This window comes from Canis lupus, chromosome 6 (genome assembly GCF_003254725.2).
Source record: "Canis lupus dingo isolate Sandy chromosome 6, ASM325472v2, whole genome shotgun sequence".
Classification (NCBI taxonomy): Eukaryota; Metazoa; Chordata; class Mammalia; order Carnivora; family Canidae; genus Canis; species Canis lupus.
In genome coordinates, this window is record NC_064248.1 from 57,084,152 (window position 1) to 57,096,225 (window position 12,074).

At 46.2% G+C, this 12,074-nt stretch overlaps 1 long non-coding RNA gene across 4 annotated transcripts in view; it reads left to right on the plus strand.

Moving 5' to 3' along the window:
* The window catches only part of LOC112640888 (uncharacterized), a 49,346-nt gene extending 39,926 nt beyond the window's left edge, over positions 1 to 9,420 (plus strand). For all 4 annotated transcript variants that reach the window (XR_004816881.2, XR_004816882.2, XR_004816880.2 and 1 more), the window contains 2 exons: positions 3,346 to 3,452; positions 6,480 to 9,420. This is a non-coding gene — a long non-coding RNA (uncharacterized LOC112640888). The remainder of the gene's footprint in view (positions 1 to 3,345; positions 3,453 to 6,479) is intronic.
* Positions 9,421 to 12,074: the final 2,654 nt, after the last annotated feature.

Genomic DNA, 12,074 nt, shown 5'->3' on the forward strand with positions numbered 1-12,074 from the left:
AATGTCTTGGTGTCTGAAGGATTTGACCCTCTGAGTGACTTATGGAATTTGACTTTTGAGAGTCTAGAGGGCACATGAGTAGTGCAGGTGCTAAGTGAAGGTAACAAAAGCAAAAAAAAAAAAAATATGCCACTTATTCATTCATCCATTTGTTCATCTAATGCATATCGGTTGTATAGCACTATGTGCTCTTGGGTTACAGCAGGGAACATGGCAGATGAGGACCTCATTCTCGTGGAACTGGCATTCCAGGATGATGCGAGAGAGATAATAAGTAGGCCAATAATAAATTATAGTGGTAAGTGTAATAAGGAAACTATCCCATCAAGATGTGATAGAGAATACCTGAGGGCAGGGGTGCATGGTTCCTGTAGAACACCCACAATGTTCATCAGCGGCCTCGGAAGGGAGAGAGTGAAATGATTCTCAGTAAACTGTGAGAGTGTCCTTTTGTTGGGTGTGTATATGTGATAATTTAGCCTAAGATCACTTAGACCTTTAGCCTAAGTTTTTATTATCCTTAAATTTGTCTCACTTAATGGTAGGGAGGACTCCTGGGGTCGATTTACATGTGGGCCTTTCAGAGAATGGAAGGAGGTCAAAGAAGCATCAGAGTCCCATTCAGAGGGAGAAGAAAGCAGGGATCAGCCACGATTATGTCCTATGCCCCCATTCCCCTGCCTCAGAGCCCAGCTGGATGAACTGCTGTCTGAGCTTTCTGCGGAGAGACTATAGACTTCTTTCACTGAGGACTCGAAGAGACACAGGGCCACAAGCCGTTCTGATTGTGTATGGCTGTATGGCTGTGCGTCCAGTATAATAAATGCTCAACCATGCTAATTATCATACTACTTTTTAAATGAAAAAATATGAGACAGAATTGGGGAGAGCATTCCATTCAAAAGTGGCCAGTGTGGAGGTTCCTGGGCATCTGGAAGGCCTGAAGCTCTGGGAGGGTCCAGGGCCTCTTCACACTGTGCAGACATCAGCCTTCTCACAGGAAAGCCACTCTAAGAAGACAAGACAGGATGGCATCCAGGGGCAGGATGGGGGCCTTCCCCGAAGGTGGGAAGAGGAAGAAAAGAAGCTATAGGAGGAAAGGAAAGAGGAGCTTCCTTTTCCTTTCAGTCCTTTGTTGTTGTTTTTTTATTTTAATTTTTTTTAGAGAGATTGAGAGCGAGTGTGAGTAGGGGAGGGGCAGAGGGAGAGGGAGATAGAGAATCTCAAGCAGGCTTTATACTCAGCACGTAGCCAGATGTGGGCCTCTAACCCGTGACCTTGAGATTGCTACCCTGAGATCACAGCCCTAAGATCATGACCTGAGCCAAATCAAGAGTCAGATGCTTAACCACCTGAGCCACCCCATGCCTTCCTTTCAATCCTTCCTATTCATCAGTAAGCTGAAAGCAGAGTGCTGGTAGGACACGTGCAAAGCAAAATGGGAAATAAAAACAATTGTGTTAGTTTTGTGCAGTATCCTACTGCTCAGTAAGAAGGAGGTACATAGGCGTACACAAGCTATGAAATACAAACTGCATAACCTCAGTGATTCTACATGAGTTAAATGCTTTATTTTTGTATATAAAACAGGCATTGTGCAATATAGAGATCACGGTAAAATCCATGCTAATAATAATGTTAATTTTTTTTTTATCTGGAATGCTCTATAGCAAATAAAAAACACCTTGGTGAACAGAGACCACAGATGAAATGAACAAGGTTTATATTTTACTACTTTCAAAGGCATTGTTTTTTCTCTGCTTTTTAAGTGACATTTTCATCTTGTACTGGGGCCCACAAATTAGGGAACTGGCCCTGGCAGGGAGTCTATGTACATGTTGCAGGTTTAAAAAAATTTGTCTGTGTCACCATCTTTGGACCCCAGGGGAACCCTCGGACCCTTTCTCACCTCCTCCCAGCCAGGAAAGAGATGCTCGACCTCCTGATGGAGCAAAGATGCAGTGGGGCTGGGTTGTCAGAGGGACCCTCAATGGGGAAACAGCCTCCCCCCTTTGTTTATCTTTCCTTTCCTCAAGAATGGGAACATCTAGAGGGCTAAGATGAAGGTGCCATTCACCCTCAGCCAGATTTTCACTAAGGCTCTAGATCTCTCTGTAGCCTGCAAAAAAACCTGGCTCCTCCTAGCTCATCTGAAGACCATCTGGGGGCTTGTGGCCAAAGACAGTTATCAAGAATATAATTTTTTCCCACATGTGTATTTGTATGGATAGGTGTCTGTGTGAATCTCCTTTAAGGCTTATCTCAGTAGTGGAGGCTCAAAGATGTGAGGTTCTGAGTTGGGACCCTCAGCCAGCACCTCGGTGCCAACCGTGGGGTCAGCTCTCAGAATCCATCTCCCTCCTGGGAGTCTGTGGGGTGGGCTGCGGGAATGGTAAGGGGCTGGGGGTGGGGGGGGGCAGCACTGGAAGGATGGCCCTGCCCCGGAGAGCGCCTCCTCCCCTTTTATTCCCCCTCCAGCCCCCCTCCAGGCAGGCAGGATGTGGGGACGTGAGCTGCCCTACTGCTAACAAGTGAGTGAGGACAGGGGAATCAATCACTGCCGCCAGCTGGGTGACACCACCGCAGGCCTCCTGTCAGCACCCTGGCCTCCCTCCTACCTGGGCCTGGCAGTGGGGAGTCTGGAGGGTCCTAAGCCAGTGAGATGTGTGCCAAGGCAGGCCCTTTCCAAGGCTGCAAACTGCTCCCAGGGGTTGAGCACACTGGGGGTTTGTTTGCGCTGCTTTGCCTACTCCAAAGAATCAACCTCAGCAAACAAACCCTTACAGAAGACCGAGCTCCTGGGAGAGAAAGGAGCTGGTTAGAAATGCAGCACCTCGGCTTCATTCCAACTGGCCCTTGCAGGTTTATCTTTCTATGGTGCCATTTTTTGGTCAATGGGAAATCAAGGACTATTAATTCAATGTCTATTATGTACCTGTTCTGTAAAAGAAGAGGCTATTCCAGGAGATGAGAGAGACCAAGAGAAGAAAACCCAGGGAACATTTGAGTGGCGGGAAAGTTTAGCCAGCATTTAAGAAAATGAATAGTACAATTAGTTAGAAAGGATAAGGGGTTCTGGAGCTTGGACTTTAATTTCTTGGGCAAATGGGAACCATGAAAAGTTTTTTGGCCGCAGTCAGTTGCTTTTGAGGTATGACATCCATGCGGTAAACTTCATCCTTTTTGGCATTCTGACATTTGCAAATGCATATAGTCATGTAAATACCACCGCAACCAAGCTACAGAACATTCTCATCATTCCACAAAATTTTCTTGTCTTTTTGCAGGAAACCCTTCCCCCATACCAGCCCCTTATAAGCACTAATGTGTTTTCTGTCTTTGTAGTTTTTCCTTTTCCAGATTGTCTTATACATGGAATCATACAACAAGTAGCTTCCTGAGTCCAGCTTCTCTTACCTGGAATACCACACCTGAGATTCATCCAGGTTTTTGTAAGTCAATAGTTTGTTCCTTTTTTTGCTCACCATTATTCTGTTGTGTAGATGTGACACAAGGAGTTCAGCCACTCATCAATTGAAGGACTTCTGGGTTATTTCCATGTTGTGGTGGTTATGCATAGACTCACTAACAGCAGTCGTGCACAGGTTTTTGTGTGAACGAATTTTCAGTTCATTTGGGCAAATGTAAGAGTAAGATTGCTATGTCAAATATAGTGTGTATTTATCTTTATTTAAAAGACAACCTTGCCAAACTATTTTCCAAAGTAGCTATAATATCTTGGTTTCTCCCCAGCAGAGTATGGGAGTTCCAGTTATCGTGCATCCTCACCAGCACTTGGTATTGCATTTTTATTTTTAAGTCTTCAAATAGGTACATTAAAGGTTGTGGTTTTAAAGTGCATTTCCCTAATGACTAATGCTGTCTTTCCATGGGTTCATTTGCCTTTCGTATATGTTCAGGTGAAAGATCTGTTCAAGTCCATTCAAGTGACATGATCATAGTTTTGCAGGAGGAAGATTGTCCTGGGAGCAGGGCACAGCCTTGCTGCAGGACCAGTGTGCCTGCATCTCCCATGAGCTTGTTAGGAATGCAGCACCTTGGCTGCATTCCTACAGGATCTCCGGTTGGCTTGTATGCATGTTAAACTTTGAGAAGTGCTACTGTATAAGAATAATTGGAGGACAGGAAAAAAAATGTAGAGATTAATTGTTGTAATACAGAGAAGTGAGAGAGGCTGAGCAATCAGAAGGTCAAGGAAGTAAGAGTCTACGTATCTCCTGCTGACCTGCTCCGGAAACCCAGCTCAGAGTTTGAGTTCCTGGGTTGCACTGCTGGATGTAGGCCCATGTGCTAGCAGTGAGGGCCTTCACAGGGAAGCATTCCCTGGAAGGGCCAGACACCCCCATTAGGGCCTCCAGTCACAGCTGGTGGGACCAGAGCGTAGGGAAACTTGTAAGGCCAAACGGCAGTTATTCCAGCCAATACCAACAATGCCTGTGTGTCGGCACATGGATAAGGCTCTGCCCTCCGCCGAAAGTTCATGGTCTAGATGAGGGGACAGACACAGTTGCTGCCCAGTAGGGATGAGTGTCACAACAGAGATCCCTATAAAGTTCTGTGGAGTCTCACCCTCAGCACAGCCCCGCGAGGTGGGGACTGTTATGAGCCTCATTTTATGGGAAAGTATCTACAGGCATAGGGGATTCAGGAACTCACCCTAGCTCTCATAGCCCAATTCCCACTTGGTCTGGCTCCAAAGCTTGTGTTCTTAACTGACCATGCGCTAATGAGCCAGAGGCTGTGCAAGAGAACCCTGCGGAGAATGATGCAGAAACCAGTGTTCCTGGCCCAAACAGCTCCCAGTCCTTGACTCAGCCCTAACTTCGCCCAGAAGGAGGGAAGACGTTGAACAGATGCCTAGACAAAGCCTTCTAGATCCCCATGGAAGATTCAGGCGTAGGCTGGAGGCACAGGGCTTCCTTGTTTGCTGCCGAGCTGCCCTCCTTGGTCAAGCCTCTATGGTCATCCTCTGCTCCCGCCACCACCTTTCACTGCAGGCAGAGCTGCACAGTGTCAGAAGCTTGGCTCTCCTAAGATCCCACATAACTGTGGATTTCTCCTCTATCTAAGGAGATAAAGCCAAAGACAGGCTTTTGCTATTTCTCAGCCTCCCCTGACAGCATGGAGGCCTGTGCATTGTAAAGATTTCCAAATAGCAGCTCTGCTATAGTTTTTGAAAGTAAACCTGGCAATGTGGGTGGACGTGACCCTCAGGATATCTTTGTAAAGGCCTCATGCCCCCTTGACCCATTAGTTGAACTTTGTAAGCTCCCTGAGTGCAAGGACAGAAATCCCTTTAGGTTCCTCTCTCAGTGCTTTCACGCTGTGCCCGCCTAAGACAGACGTGCGAGGAATGTTGGCTGTGCTGACCACCTTAGGGTGCTGGAGCGTGGGGAGGCTGTGGTTCAGAGGAGTGAGGCGCACAGCCTCTGGAGCCAGGCTGCCAGGCTGAAACTTTTTTTTTTTTTTTAAGATTTGGTTTATTTATTCATGAGAGAGAGAGAGAGAAAGAGAGAGAGAGGAGCAGAGACATAGGCAGAGAGAGAGAAACAGGCTTCATGCAGGGAGCCTGATGTGGGATTTGATCCTGAGACTCCAGGATCACACCCTGAGCCAAAGGCAGGTGCTCAACCGCCGAGCCACCCAGGTGTCCCAGCCAGGCTGAATCTTGTCCTTGCCCTTTACTAGCTGTGTGATGTTAGGCAAGTAACTTAACGTCTCTGGGCCTGAATTGTTCCTCTTAAGATGCAGAGTCCCTCCCTCTTAGAGATGTTGTGAGGCTTAAATGAGTTGTTACAAGTAAAGTCCCTAGAAAAGGAGCCCATGGTAAGCACAAATAATAAGCGTAGTGGAAGCCAGCCGTCTTTGGAATTAGACCTGGTTTGAAATTTCAGCTCTGTTCCTTTCTTTGTTTATAATTTCAAGCAGATTACTGAGCCTGAATTTTAGCCTCGACCTCTGAAAAATGAGGACAAGAGCTTCATGGGAGGTTGAGAGAGAGGATGAAAAGCTGGCCCAGTACCTTCCCGGAGTAAGACTGTGGCAATCACTTGGGTTCTTGTTTCATTCTCTGCCTGAATGGAGGGTGAGAAGTCATGGCCACTCTCTTGTTGGCCTGGTGAGGTGCCCTTAGCTCCGTCCAGGATGGAATCATGATGCGACTGGGGGTTGTGGGCAACTAGGCAGCCGGGCCGTCCAGAGAGAACCTAACACTCCTAGGGCAGAGCTCGCAAGACCAATTCAGTGGGAGGCCTGGAGAAAGACGAGCAAGATAACTCTGCCCCAGAAAGTAAATGCAGTAATTGTGGCAGCTGCACAACCCCGAGGGAGCAGCCGAGAGAAGGCTGGATGGATGCCGGGTGGCCTCCCTGCCGTGGTCACCCAGCACCTCTGTGCATCTCTGCCCTTGGCAATCTGCTGGCAGCAGCTCACTCACTACCCGTTTCCATGTTTTTCAGGCTCCATACAGACAAATCTGTGCCCTTTGCAGAGCTCATGGACAAAGTCAGAGAGTTCCAGGAAAGTGGAGTCCAGAATAAGGATGAGGAGATAAGAGCAAACATCTGGCAAAGATCAGTGGAGAAACCCTGACTCTTGGTGTAAATACCGCCCAGGGTGGCCAAGGACACGGTCTCCCGGGTTGTTGTGCAGTTGGCCATGGGTGGGTGGTCTGATGAGGCCTCTTACCACCTTAGTCTTCTGATGCACTGCCACTGTCACCATAGCAGTGGGGTCCTATCACCCTTCTGGAGACAGTCATTGGAAGCCCCTGAAGGCAGGGTGTATGGGACTGAGGGGGTGGGAGCTGACTCCAGAGAGGCGGGCAGGGCGGGATCCAAGAGGGTCTGGACGGCAGAGCCAAGAAACCCGCCTTGCATTCTGGGGGCGACAGTCAGCCGGTGATGGACCTGAAGCAGGGAAGCTGAATGATTTGATGGCTGTTTTAGAAACTCCTTTCATGGCTGTGTGGAGGATAAGCTTCTCGAGAAGATAAAACATTGGCTTTTTTTTTTTCTTAAATATGCTATGTATTCTAAGCAAAGCCTAAATCACCGACTTTGCTTTTTTCCATGTAGTTTTTATTTGATCTTTTTAAAAAGTTTACAGGAAACTTTTATTATCATAAGCCTTTGATGGTGCCACCATGTGAAACAGGCAGAGAGAAATAAAGCAAAAAAAAAAAAGAAAGAAAGAAGAAAGAAAAAGAAAGAAAGAAAGAAAGAAAGAAAGAAAGAAAGAAAGAAAGAAAGAAAGAAAAGAAAAGAAAAGAAAAGAAAAGAAAGCAACCTTGCCAAACTCATAAGTGGGTTGGGGCACAACCAGGAAGGATTTCACACAGTCTGGATTCTCAGGATTGTGCTCTCAGGAGATCCTGTGGCCATCCACCCACGCCACCAGGTTCACACTTACCCTCCTAAAAAGTGACTTGGGACTTGAGCACACCCAAGCTCTGGAAATGTGGCTCTGAGTCCAAGTCTCACATTAGACATTTGCAGATCGCTGCCTCAGTTTCCTTCTGTGTCCCTGGGTTCCCGTTGTTCATGTTTCTCAGGGAGTCTCCTCCCAGTTCCTTCACTGTATTATAAGTGTAAACACAGTACCAAAGTTGGCCCTCAGCCCAGTGTGGGTCCTCAGGAAATGTGAGTGGTAAACAACTGTTGAACAGAGAAGTCGGTGCTGACTGCCTTCTCCTCTGGGACTGCCAGTGCAGGTCTCCCTTTACCATGAAAATTGGCCTCAGCCCCATGAGTCTGGCAGCAGCGTCATAACTGGCTCAGAGCTGAGGTTCTGCTTTGAGGTCCACCCACAGCTTCTGTGTCCAGAACACACCCAACAGGAAAGATCTGTATATAAGGGATGTTCATGAAACTGCATTTATGGTGTACCGTGGATTTCACAGAAATGCTTCTGTAATTTGAAGTGGAAAATGGTGTGCCATATGCCACTTGAACTAACCGGTCTCGAGCTCTATCCGTGGTATTCCTGCAGGTAACCTAATGCATCGCTGTGCTTTATACAAAAGGCTTCTGATTTTTGCAATGACAAGCAGATGTGCCTCTGGACAGTCTTGTACAGAATATGCTGCAATCCTGTATCGTACTTCGCTTCCAGTCTATACCTCATGCACCTACCCTTGAGGCCTCGGAGGAAAGAAAAGCAGGTGAAAACCCTCAGGTCACACAAGTAAACAAAGTTTGAGGTTTTTAAACAGTATGTTGCTGGACTCAAATTGGACTTTAGGCTAAGGGGAATGAGCAGTGCCTTTAACCACAACCCGAGGCTTCCAAAGAAAAGTAAGGCGGGCTTGAAAGGAATCAAGCTGCAGGCAGGTTAGGACTTTTCCCAAAAAGAAAAAAAAAAAAGGAAATCTGTAGTTTTTGAAGCAACAACTAGTGACATATTCCCAGTTAGTTTAATAAAAGCACGTTTAAACCAATCTCAGAGACAGGCTTAAAACACATCCTCACCAGAAAGCAGAGATGGGCGTGGGGAAAGGTGGAGGTCACTTGATTTTCCCTCACAGAATGCAGTGTGGCCCCAACAGGATACAGCATTTCCCTGGTTCTGAATAAAGCCCTGAGCAGCACAGCTGGTGCCATATTTCACGATGACGCCATCTGGGCTCTGTTCTTAATGCTCAACACCCTCATTTTCTCTAAATGAAACACTAACCTGGAACCAGACAGAGTTTACAGGAAGACTCACAGTCTGCTCAGTCCTCAGTGGGAGGGGGTGGCAAATAGTGACTACAGGTGGCAAAAATCCGGGTGGGAGAAACACCCTCATGTGTACCTTTCAGAAGTCTGAATGTCACATCCATATTATACTACAAGCCTCTCCTCTATCTTGAATTTTTAAAAGCCTCTGAGGCCATCTTTATATTTCCAACCTGTCACTCACGTGTTTTGTTTCACTATCGGATGTATCTCTATTATTAAATGGTCATTTCTTAGCTTCGTTTCAATTTTTCCATTTTACCCCAAGCCCCCTTCTCCAGGCCAGGCAAGGACCCCAAATCATCAATTATTATCTCAGGGAATTCTGGAAAAGCTTAGAATAATATCCCTTACGATCACTTTCTAGAATCAACATTTAACAGCAAGTCTGAATATTTCTTCCTTTTGCCACAAGAAAAAATTAATTCACTGGAGAAATCACGTTGCCGATGAAACTGCAAAGAGTGCACAAAGTCAAATGTCCCCCATAAATCTTACAGCTGGAGAAATGAGAACAGCTTCCCTAAAAAGGGATGAGGCTAAAGGGAATTGTGTTATCATGTTGAGCCATGTTTATAAGATTCAAGTTTAGGGTGAACATAGTGATCAGGATAAAACCAGCTTGCTAACTTTGTTTTTACATGTATTTGAAAAAGTCAAATAAAGAAAAACTAAAAATTTAGAGAGGGCTGGAAGAGTGGTTTTTTTTTTTTTAAGAATGGTTTTCTTTGCCCAAATTTCTAATAGTTAGAACTTATTAAGTTGTGAAATTGATGTCTGAAAAGTTACATGTTAGTTTAAATCAGGCTTGATTTGTGCAATGTCTTTACCAACTTTTTATAAGTACCTGTTCTTCCCCCCATTTATCATTGTATCATAGGCATTTTTCCATGTTATAATCTTCTTTCCTAATTAGCTTTTAATTTAGACATTAATATTCCCAACCACTAAATGTACAATACATTTATTATTCTTTTTGGTTTCTTCTAATTTCTATTATAAATAGTGCTGTAATGAACATTTTTAGGGACTTTAGCTTATACCTCTAGAAATAGAAATAATAATGGATTAAATAGTATGTACATCTACATGTGTCTGGATATAGTTTGCTATATAGTTTTTCAAGAAGATTATACGTAGTTATCCAGTCATTAGTAATGAATGAGAAACTTGTTCTTATCAGGGTATTAAGATGGAAAATTTGCTCATTAACAGCAAGGTCATTTACCTGGAAGCTTTAAAATTTTTAGGAAGTCAAACACGGCCATCTTTGTCTCTGCTTTCTTAAACTGCTTTTTGCTTAGAAAGTTGTAACCTTTCTCCTTCAAGAGCATTGGATTTGCAAATGTAGGGAGGGCAGGATGCTGGCTGAAGCTGCACCCCAGAATAACTACATCAAAACATCTGGAACTGGATCCTGGGGCCCAGGTGATTGCTATGTGCATCCAAGTCTACCATTGGGATAGAAGGTGAGGATCAAAGTCTGCTTTGAAAGGGCCAAATAAGAAAAGGTATTTGAGGGACATAGAGGCAACAGCTTCCCTTTCGTGAAGTTTGATAGAAGACCAAGAGATGAGGAAGGTGGCTTGAAGAAGCAGCAGTGTCAAAGAAAGGTACTTTTAACAAGAACCAGGTGAGCTGCATATGTTTGAAGGCAGAGGAAGGATTCCATGGAAAGGGAGAGAATGATGTGAAAAGCTGAGAGAAAGATGAAGAAAGCAGGAATGACGGCAGGATGTTGTCCTAGGGAGAGGAGTCCGCATAAGTTAAAGGGAAATTATTCCTGCTGAAAGAGATGTGAAGGAGAGAGTGTGGGGGAAATGCAAGGACATTTTGAGGTGTGGAAGTTTGTGTCAGCTGGCCCTGATCTTTCTAGAGGTACAAGAAACTCCGGGGAGTGGGGTCAGAGCATTGAACCACTGTGGACAACCACTGCAGATGGAGAAGGCCAAAGAGGAAGTAAAAGCACCTCGTACTAGGTGCGGCCAATTTGGTCCACTGGTCAACAACATTCCTGATGAAAGTCCCTATTGAGAAGGGACAAAAAAACTAATGACTAAAATTAGGGTTGGAGATTATTAGCTCCCATCTATTGCATTATCCCTGCAAGTGTGTGCCTCTGAGCTGGCTGTATACATAGTGTCAGCCAGGGTTCAGTCAGAAAAGCCAAGCCACCATGCAACATATATAATGATATTTCTTAAAATGTGGGTTAGAACTGAAGCAGCCGTGGGACCTGGTGGAGAAGTCTTCCTAAGACTGTTGCCTCTGCACGTGGCATTGGGATTGAAGTCACTGTAGGGCAGCAAGGGATGAGAATGGGATATGTAGTGAGGGAGAGCAAAGGCAAACTGGAACTCCTGAGGACAGCTAGTGCCCACATTTGTGTCCCTGCTTCCGGCTATGAGGCTGTGGGTGACCTACAAAGGCAGCTGGTGCCCTTGTCAGGCCTGCATGAGTACCTAGCCCAGGACCTGAGGGAGATGGTGCCCCTTGTCAGCAAAGTAGGCCAGCAGAGGCCTGACGACACATGGGAGCTGCTGGGGTGCCTGGTGCCACCAGAGGCCTTGGGAGCATGGAAACAGCTGCCTCATTGTTGTCTGCCAACTGTCATCAGACCCAGACGGTAGGGAGGCAGTGAGTTCTGGGAAACTTGACTTCAGTGTGCTGACACCTTACAACCTTACCATATATACACAGTCCATGTTCCGAAGGTGTTTTTGTTTTTTTTTTTTTTTTTTTTTTTTTTAGAGAGAGAATGGGGAAGGGGCAGAGGGAGGGAGAGAGAGAGAAAATCTCAAGCAGACTCTCCACTGAGTGCAGAGCCTGATGCAGGGCCTGATCTCAGAACCCTGCGATCTTGGCCTGAGCTGAAATCAAGAGTCCACTGACTTAGCAGACTGAGCCACCCAGGCGCTCCCAGAAGTGTTTTAAAGCCCTCCACAGGCCCATGCAGGAATCTGAGACATAAAGTAGACTGCAAGCAACATTTGGGTTTTATAAGAGCAGAAACACCAGCCCAAAGGTTATAATTTGGACCCAAAGTCACATCTGGGGTTTCCACTGGAATGATGACATTTAAAACTTACTCTTCTGCTCCGACCCAGGAGGAAAGGCCCCCTCTCCGCCGGCCGCGGCCTGCGCGCCAGCGAATCTCTTAGCAGCACCGCTTGGGTCATTGCAGCAGGGAGCTTGGGGCCCGGGGCATCCCCAGGGTTTTAAGAAATGTGGCCTTGAGTGAGCTGGCTCTCATCTCGGCCCCCTGGAGCCACCTGGGGGGAGGGGGTCTTGCACCGGCGCTCGCCCCTCTGCACGCGGGGGCATCGGGTGGGAGCA